This window comes from Passer domesticus, chromosome 3 (assembly GCF_036417665.1).
Source record: "Passer domesticus isolate bPasDom1 chromosome 3, bPasDom1.hap1, whole genome shotgun sequence".
Classification (NCBI taxonomy): Eukaryota; Metazoa; Chordata; class Aves; order Passeriformes; family Passeridae; genus Passer; species Passer domesticus.
Window position 1 is genome coordinate 32,600,220 of NC_087476.1, and position 9,073 is coordinate 32,609,292.

A 9,073-nucleotide genomic window follows, 5' to 3' on the forward strand; every position below is an offset into this window, starting at 1 on the left:
CTAAAGAATTAGGTTGTAACTAAAGGTCAACTAATATACACTAATAAAACTGTGCAGAATATGAAATATTCCTTTTTATGTATCATCTGTTATTTATGGTATTTCTCATAACCTGCACTGAATTAGTGATATTGAAATATCCTTGCAGGATAGCTACTCAAAGGAGAATAAAATATATTTGGTACCACTGGAGCTGGAAAATAACCGAAGTTTAGAGGAGCCGAAGTCCTAAAAAATATAATTCTAAGTGTAAAATCTGAGTTATCAGTACTGCTACTAAGCTGTTCTTTTGGGCTTTCGGGTGAGAAACATAAGTGAAATCTCAGGTGAGAACATAATTGCCCCTGTTGAGGTCTGTCTCAACACCCTCCCAAGCACCACTGCTCAGCTGGTGTTGACTGTGGCTTGACACCCAGCTCATGCACACCCTTAAAGAGCCATGGAAACCTGGGACTTCTCCAAGCCAAGTGTTTTGCTCTGGCTGGTGTTTCCTATCTACCCTAAGACACCACAAAAGAGACACACAGAGAAACAGAAGCTGCCTTGCAGTCCCCTTTTGCCCAGGAGTCTATTTTACCAAGAGCTGGCACTCAGAGCGAGAAGTTCTAGAACGTTCCCTCCTTATCCAGCTCCTCTGTGGATTGCACATTCAACTCCTTCTATGCCTAAAAAAATTTTAGTTGAAGTAGGAACTACAGCTGGATGTTCACAGATTAGATTAATGCAACCAGTTGATAGCATGTCTTGGTGTGTGCAGCTGATCTCAGACCCACAGCTGTGCTTTATACATGAAAGAATAAAAAGCACAGGTCAGACAGGAGAAAATGACCCCAAATACTATGGATAGCTCCTGTACTCATGAAATGCATAGATCATTTAAAGTAAATTACTCAGTCTTAGATACCAGATTCCTGTCTGTCTGTACTCTGTCTGAACAGGTGAAACCAGACTTAAATCCCTATTTGCTAACACTTATTCTGCTAGCTTGGTGTAGTAAACACTGAGGAGTAACACCAAACAAACTTCAGAATTTTAACATTTAATAGTCTGAAACAACTTGAATGTGAGAGATGTCTCACATTTGTTTGTCTGAAGGCAAAACTAAGTGACATGTTACCTTGTCCTTCTCCTTTCCCAGGTTTTCTCATGCCTTTATTATTATTGATTGGTATTTTTCTAACATATTATTCCCAAAAACTTTCAGAATTGTCTATCTCACAAGCCCTCCAAGCTTAGTCCTATGCTTCATTATTCATCCTATGAGATTTTCCTGATAATGCATCAGTTTAAGCTACTTCATATCATATCCACTCAAAGGCATGGGAACTGATCACTATTTTGCATATGTTTTGATATATAGTCTCTAAATTCTTTCACACTAGACTAAGATATTTGAAATTTTCCACTCTTTTTAAATGAGATCAATTTTATTACTTTGAACTCTACATTTGTTCCCCTTTTTTGAGCGTATTTATTACTGCTGGAGATACTACTCACTAATGGCTGAGGCAAAAAAAAAAAACCCAGAGAACAGCCTGCTGTATTTGGTAGGTTATATTCTTGTGTGTACACATATGCATCAATATGTGTGTGTGTGTATATTCTAGAGGAGTGCTTGTCTTTTCTTCCTAACAGCATGATTAGATTCATTAATATTCAGCTTAGAATCAAACCTTCCTCTCAAACTCGAATCCTTTCCTTCAGAACTACTCCCCAGCCTTCTGCACTTGCAGCTTATCTACCTACAGTACAACATCTTTCATGTCTTTATTGACTGCACACTATTTTCTTAAGTTTACATAATCGTCCTAAGTTCTAACACTGCTTTTTCCTGTTCTTTCATCCCCACCTCCAGTTCAATGCCATCTGCAAACTTCATATTCTGCTGTGAAAGTTCTTAACAGAAAAATTGAGTAGTAGCCATCTCAAGAGGGACCTCTTCAAAAGTCGATTGGCATGTCTTCCATTTTGACACCAACCATTAATAAACACTTTTAGTGGTTACCAAATGCTCAAGATTTATACTCTTTCATAAAAATCTCTGTATGACAGGTTTTTCTCCTAATTTGTTTTCAGAAATATCATATAAAACTGTCAAAGCTTTCTGAAGTGAGGATATGACATATACTGCTCCTGCTTTTTTTCCCTTATGGAACACTTAAATCAAATTTACAAACTCTAAACTGGCTGGTGTACTTGTCATCATCCAGGTATCTGTAAATTACAGTTTGATTATTTATGACTATATTTTTTTCCTTGCTAGTATCTAACTCCCAGCACATCCTTTAGCCTTTCTTTAAAACTTGCTATATATTTGCCCATTTGCAGTCTTTAGGACCACATCTGTTCTCCATGAACTCTGAAAATTGTTGCTGGGTTTTGTTTGAGGTGGTTTCTGTCAGATCTCTAAATGCTTTACCATGAGGCTCATCCGTCTCAGCCAATTTTGAAGTCTGCACCTTAGGTAGAATCAGAGGTGTGCAAGAAAAAGACAAGAGACAACAGGTACAAGTTGCACTTAGACAAATAGAGAAAAAATGTCACAGCAAGAGTTCCTGTAAAGACTTGAACAGGTTTCTCAGTGAGGTTGTGGAGCTTCTGTCTGGGTAACCTGGGAAAATGTTGAAGTTGGCCCTGTTTTGAAAGGTAGAGACTAGATCACCACAGAGGGCTCTGCAGTGTACATGATTCTAATATTCTGTATTGATTTTATCACTCTTCTTTTTTCCTCTGAAGTTCAAGGTTTGACTGATTTTTGTCTCTGATGAGTGGACATGATCAAGCCAGATATAATCATAACAAAATAATGGTTTAGTAACAACTGAACTATCATCATTTTCTGCCATCCTCTTTTATACTCAATGACAGCACCAGTACTCAGTTCCTTTGTGCTATTTGTTATTGCTCATCAGCTGGGTTCCCAGCTCCTTTGGAAATAAAATAGGTAGGTGACATTAGTCACAAATATTTGTAAATTGCATCACCATGGTTATAAGTTGGTGTCTCATGTTTCTAAGACTCTATTAGAATTTGTTTTTATTGTTTTTCATACCATACTTCTAATTAGTTTCCAGTCCTATGCTATCAGGTACGGCAAGGAAAAGGCTTTTGTGTGTGTGTGTTTAAAGCCTTAGTGTGCTTTATCACAGGCCTAGGCAAACGATAATTAGCATCAGTCAATTAAACAGATAAGCCAAAGAACTCTCCTTACCTGTGTAAGGTCATCTATCTCAATGCACATCTCCCCTAGGGGAGATGTACTAGGAGGTCAGCCCATGCTGTGCCATGAAGAGATTCATCACTTACACTCTAAGTAAAACCAAATTATTACTTTCTTCTTCTTTGGTGCACTTAGTCATGGCACAAAGAGGACCTGTGACCTGCTGAGTTTCACACCTATTTAAGAGTCTTAAAGCTTAACTGGGATTACAGTATTTTCTGCCACTTCCATTTCTTTGGGCATTTTTGCTGTAGTCGGTTCCTAGGAAGGAACACATGTTTTTGTTCATCTCTCCACCTGAGCCCTTAGCTTTTTGTTCACAAATCCTGCAGCTGGTTGGCCTGCCAGATAACTCTTCCTTCTGTGAGAGCTGCTGTGTGCCTTGCTGTAAATATAGCCAGCTTGGCCAGCATGATCGTTTCTTTATAAACCATTTGTCACAGCCCTCAGGGTATTGCATGTGCTCTTTACAATACTAAGCACACAGAGGAAGCTACAAAATAATGTATCTGATTATTTATTCTGGAAAGTAATTTCTGCTGAATGAGAAAACAGCAATGACTATTATGTTGTGCCAGCTCTTGGCAGGCTGACCAGCCCAGAAAACTGACCAGCCTGCAAAGTCCCTTTGTTTGTCATCATCCACCAAGTAGAGATGCCTTGCTAAACCTCTTTTTGTGCTCTTTATAAGTCCATCTACTTTCATTCTCCCTTTATATTTTCTCCTTTAACATCTTTCTTTATTTGCCACAAACAAAGCCTTTTTTTTCCCAGCTGCACCTCTAGCAAAATGGGAAGTTAAGGTATACTATTTTTGGGTAGAGTGTTGACACCAATTTTTCTCCACTGAGTCCTAATATTTATTTTTATTTTGTTAATAAATCCAGAGTGTTTACATATCTGAGAATTTGACTAACATTATACATTAATACAAAAGGACTTTTTAATTTACATCACTTTTCACTTGCTTCTTGTTAGAATGTGATAATTCAAGTTTTGATACAAACATTGTTTACGATTGTGTATATTGTACTTGCTGTGAAGCATATTAGCTTGTAAATCCTTGTAAACATCTAGCTTGTCTAATGTCTTATCAGCAGTTCACTGGGGTGATTCACATCCGTTCAAATGTCTAACTTCTTTTTTTTTTTAAATTGTTAGGCTTTCTGAATCATTATTGTATTCTTTTCAGCTTTTCTGCATTTTGCCATGCTTGAAGAATGACTCTGTGCTATATGAACATGACTGGCAATTGTTTCAGTGAAAACAAGTTTAAAAAAATTTTCATATTTTAAAAAAGGAACTCCTTTTAGAAGTTAACCTTCTGTAGCTATTTCTAGGTTCACACATATATTTCTAACTTATTCCCAATTATGACTTCTCAAACTGCCTTTTACTCTTTTCATGAAATGTATAGTAAACAATTTTGCAGAAAAAAAATTCTATCTCTATTTTTAGGTAGTGGCATATATTAATATACAGAAGTTAATTTCACATAGGCACGAGCAATCAAAGTCTTTAAAGAGGCCATTTTCAGGGCATTAAAGCAGATGTCCTTGTACCTCACATAAAGCTCAATGTTTTGCTACTCACACATATGCAAAGAAAAGGTTTTTTCTTTTCACATTCTTTAGGGAAAATTCAAGAATCAGGGAGCAGAGGCAAAGGATACCACTGATGTATCCTAATGGAAGCACTTTGGCACTCACCAATAATTGTGAGTAGCATATATACTGTGAGAAGTCTGAGCAGCATATAGTTGTGAGATGGTGAACCCCTAGAATCACCCTGATACACTGTGTCCTCCAAGGCATCGTAACAAATGCAATATCAGAAAAATCTTCTGGAAATAAATACTGAGAAAAAGTGGTTCACTAGAGAGATCGTTAAAAGACTTTCAGTGTTTAAAGGCACAATCTGGAAAAGCAATTTATTATCCTGTGCTCTTGGTAACCTGGCACATATGCCCTTAAGTGACAGGTTTGGTTAGCTCCTATAGAAATGATTCTGATTATTATTGTTTTTATAACACCTCTTCCAGTGGTTAGTTGAAAGTGCTGTCCACAGGCTATCCATTCTACTAAGATTTCAAATTCATTATGGTCATTTTTCAGAACAAGGAAATCCATTTTCTATTACCCAGAAGATGTTAGCTTCGTGCGTTTCTGAAAGAGCACAATTGTGGTGGTTGCTGATGGTGAGTGAGTAATTGACCACAGAAACTTTTTGTATCCACTTTGGCATGATAAAAAGCTAGTGCTGTTCAAGTGAAACATTATAAGCTTTTTCTTTGTACTGAGAACTCATTCTTTGTCCACGTAGTAAGTGCAAATAATTACATGCCATTTAGTTGAATAAAAAGATAGATGACAGAAAATGGGAGGAAACTATAGCAAAGAGAAGAAAAAAAATAGCTATGTAAAACTTATAAATCATTTTTACCTCCACAGAGTCCTTGAGATAAGAGGTACTAGTCTGCTTAGCTACTCTGAAGAGAAATTGTCTTAGAATTAGTACCACATTCTTACAAATTAAAAGTAAACACCTTTTTTACATCCTGCTGAGACCTCCCTGGTTTGAGCTGTCATGGCTTGAACTCTTCCAATGCCATGGGATGAGCTTTGTCCCAAAGCAGGGTGAGCACATCCTTGCCAATAAGCTCTGGGGGAGTGGGTATTGGGGTAAAATATCCACAAGCAGGGACTCAGTGAATCACCACATGCAGCGCCTCAGCACCTGCATCTGGAGCTCAGTTATCTGTTTCATTTCTGCTGCTTTTGTTTTTTCCACTCCTTCCAGTCTGGTGGAGGTGGTGGTAGGTAGAGGTCACATTTCAGATTAACATATGTCCTCCATAGTGATTTTTCAAAGTAATCTTGTTATGCTTATTTTTTGACAGTCGGAAGGGAGGAAGGAGCATGGGGCACCATGACATGAAAAGCATTTCTAGCAACCAGAAGTAGGGCAGACACAAAGTTGTCAAAGCAAAACAAATCCTGTTAAGCTCAGCCTGTTCATACAGCGAAATAGGTTTTCTTGCAGTTTATATTTTATAATACATATAATCTTATAATCTTCATGATTCAGTTTCCTAAGTTGGGAGTACTGTTCTGTTCCTTTACTTAATAAGTGAGCATAACAAAACATAAATGAGCTACTCTATTGCAACATAAATTTGGATTTTCTAATTTGAAGTAGAACATGGTGCTGTAATTTAACATTAAATAAATGCTGAAGTCCAAAGACATCACAATCAGAGAATAATACATTTTTGCAAGGCTGGGTACATCAATGGCTACACGGAAGGAAGCCCTGAGAGAATTTAAGTACCATTGAGGAAGATTTTGATAATTCATTAAGCATGAGAGACAATGTAACAGGGAAGACTGCAAATTAAGTTTCCCAAGTGTAAGACAAGAAGAAAAGTGCAAAACCCCAAATTGTCACTGAATGTAATACTAAAACTCTGATTTCAGTCTTCTTTGAGACAGAAGAGCTCAAAAATATATTATTTAATAAAAGCTAATAATAGATCCATTACTGGAAGCCCAAATTTCGGAAATTTGCATGAATGTTTTTGTATATATTACAATGGGTGTGAAAGTCATGACATATCCATATTTCAGGAAATATTTCAAGCCATATTGCAGAATATATTACTCTGCAGAATATGAGGAAAGATGCCCAGAGCACTCAGTTCACTCAGGTGAGTGCAACAATCCTTGACTCTTGGACAGATGTCGTCAGTGTCTCGGGACAAAGGCATACTTCTCTGCAGCAGGTAAAGGGAGGATTTGTGTACTACAGCACATCCTCCACAAGAAAGGATAACCTGACAGGATGGCCTAGATCCTCTTCCTATCAATCAAGACAATCACAGCCCTCCTGACCACATCTAGCAACAGGGGACTTCATCAGTCTTTTCATTAAGACACATGGGTTAGATTTAGTCTGCTGCGATACCTACTTCAGAGCTGTAGGTTTGGTTTTCTGCTGAAACACTCTTCCTTCAGCTGAATGCTGCTTCCTTATCTATCAGTGAAATATGGCTAACTGTTCTGAAGTCTTCCAGGACGATATTTGTTCTGCCGTATCTGGTCAGAGTTGTGAAAAGATGAAGCTTCCATTCATGGGTTGTATTTACAACACTCGCTGCCTTGCTTGAGTAATTTAATTCCTCTTTGCCACACCTATGCTATGCAGAATAAGAGAAAATATGCCTTCAATCCCTTCTGGGGGCTTTTACTCCTTTATATGACAATGACTATATTGCTACTAAGCATTTTTCATTTTGAAAGCCCACAATGCTCATTAAGAAAGCTCAGTGCTATTGCAGTGCCAATAGATATTAATCAAAGAGTTGTGTTGTGTGGGTCATGTGCAAGCCAAGCTCTTTACATGCCTGAATAAAGGAGAAATATTTTTCAGTGTTAGGATTCTTCTCACTGTCTCATCCTCTGAACAGTTCCAAAGTGGTTGCCTTTGCCAAAATTTTAGCAACCTTGAACACTTACTAGATATCTGCCTCCTGTTTTGACAGCTCACATGATGCATATCATTCTATGCTCATTAATCAAGGTCATGCTTATGCAGAGAGTAAAAACTGTCACTGGTAACAGATTCTCTTTTTGAGGGATTTTCCTTATTCAAATGCATGATAGACATAAGAACAATTCTCTTTTTTCACTTCTAATTTTCTTCATAATATGTTCAATTTGAAAACCATCTGGAACTGAGTTTTAAATCAGACACACTTTGGTTGTTCATGCTATTGCTAGATGATGTAAACATTCACATTACACTCATGGTAAGTTAAGTGTAATCAACCATTTTGTGTCTTTCCTCCCCAGTGAAAATAGCAAATTCTTGGGGTTTAGCTGACTGTCACAGTAAATGAAAAGCACAGACTTTGAGGAGACTGTCTCTGATTAAAATGATCAAAGAGCTCTGTCTATGAACGGGTAATAAAAAAGTTATGCATCATTCAGAAATAAGGGTAAAAATATGGAAAATTCAAACACTAGTATCAAGAGAAGTTTGGGTGTTTAAAGCTGGATCTACAGCCTCCTCTATACCCTATGTAGTGGAGTAAGTAATTGCTTTTGAGATAGTGATGGCATTCACATGTGCTGTTTTTTCCCCGAGTCTCAAACAAGTCTTCTTGTTCAAAGAAAACAGAAGTCTTCTTTTTGATGTTCTATTACTGATATCTGCTTTTGTTATATATTACAATGCTTTCTTTGGATGAAGATACCATATTCTCTTATAGAGAGTGAAAAATGATCTTAGGCTGCAAGAAAAAGACCTTGTACAGGGTTCAGAGTGAAATAGCATATTACTCATTCAGTTGTCATACTTATTTACCATATTACAGCTGTCACTGTTTGTAGATGGTGGTGCTATCTCATTATTTTCCAGCCTGCCTGCAATTAACCTCTTATTTTGAGTGTGGTGAAAACATGCAGTAACACCATATAATGTTTCAAACATATTTCAAAGTGCATCTTTGTCACTTCAGTCACTCATGAGGGAATCAAATGCTTCCTTACTGATTTGCATGCATGCTAGTCATAAATAATTATTATCCTTAGTATCATGCATTAGAAAAAAGTAATAAACTTCACTAATGCATTATATGTTTGTCATCATTGTCTGAATTTTAATAGCTCTTGAATCTTGAACATAAGTAATGCAAGCAGTAGCAAATAGGTTGTGAGCTCAAAGGAGATCATCTTGATTCTGGAGCTGTTTGTGATGAAGACTGGCAAGTCTAGTCCCAAAATGTAGTCATTGTGCTGTCACCCTTAGAGGAACTTCCAGTACCCAAATTTACTAGGGCCTCCAGTGTGCAAT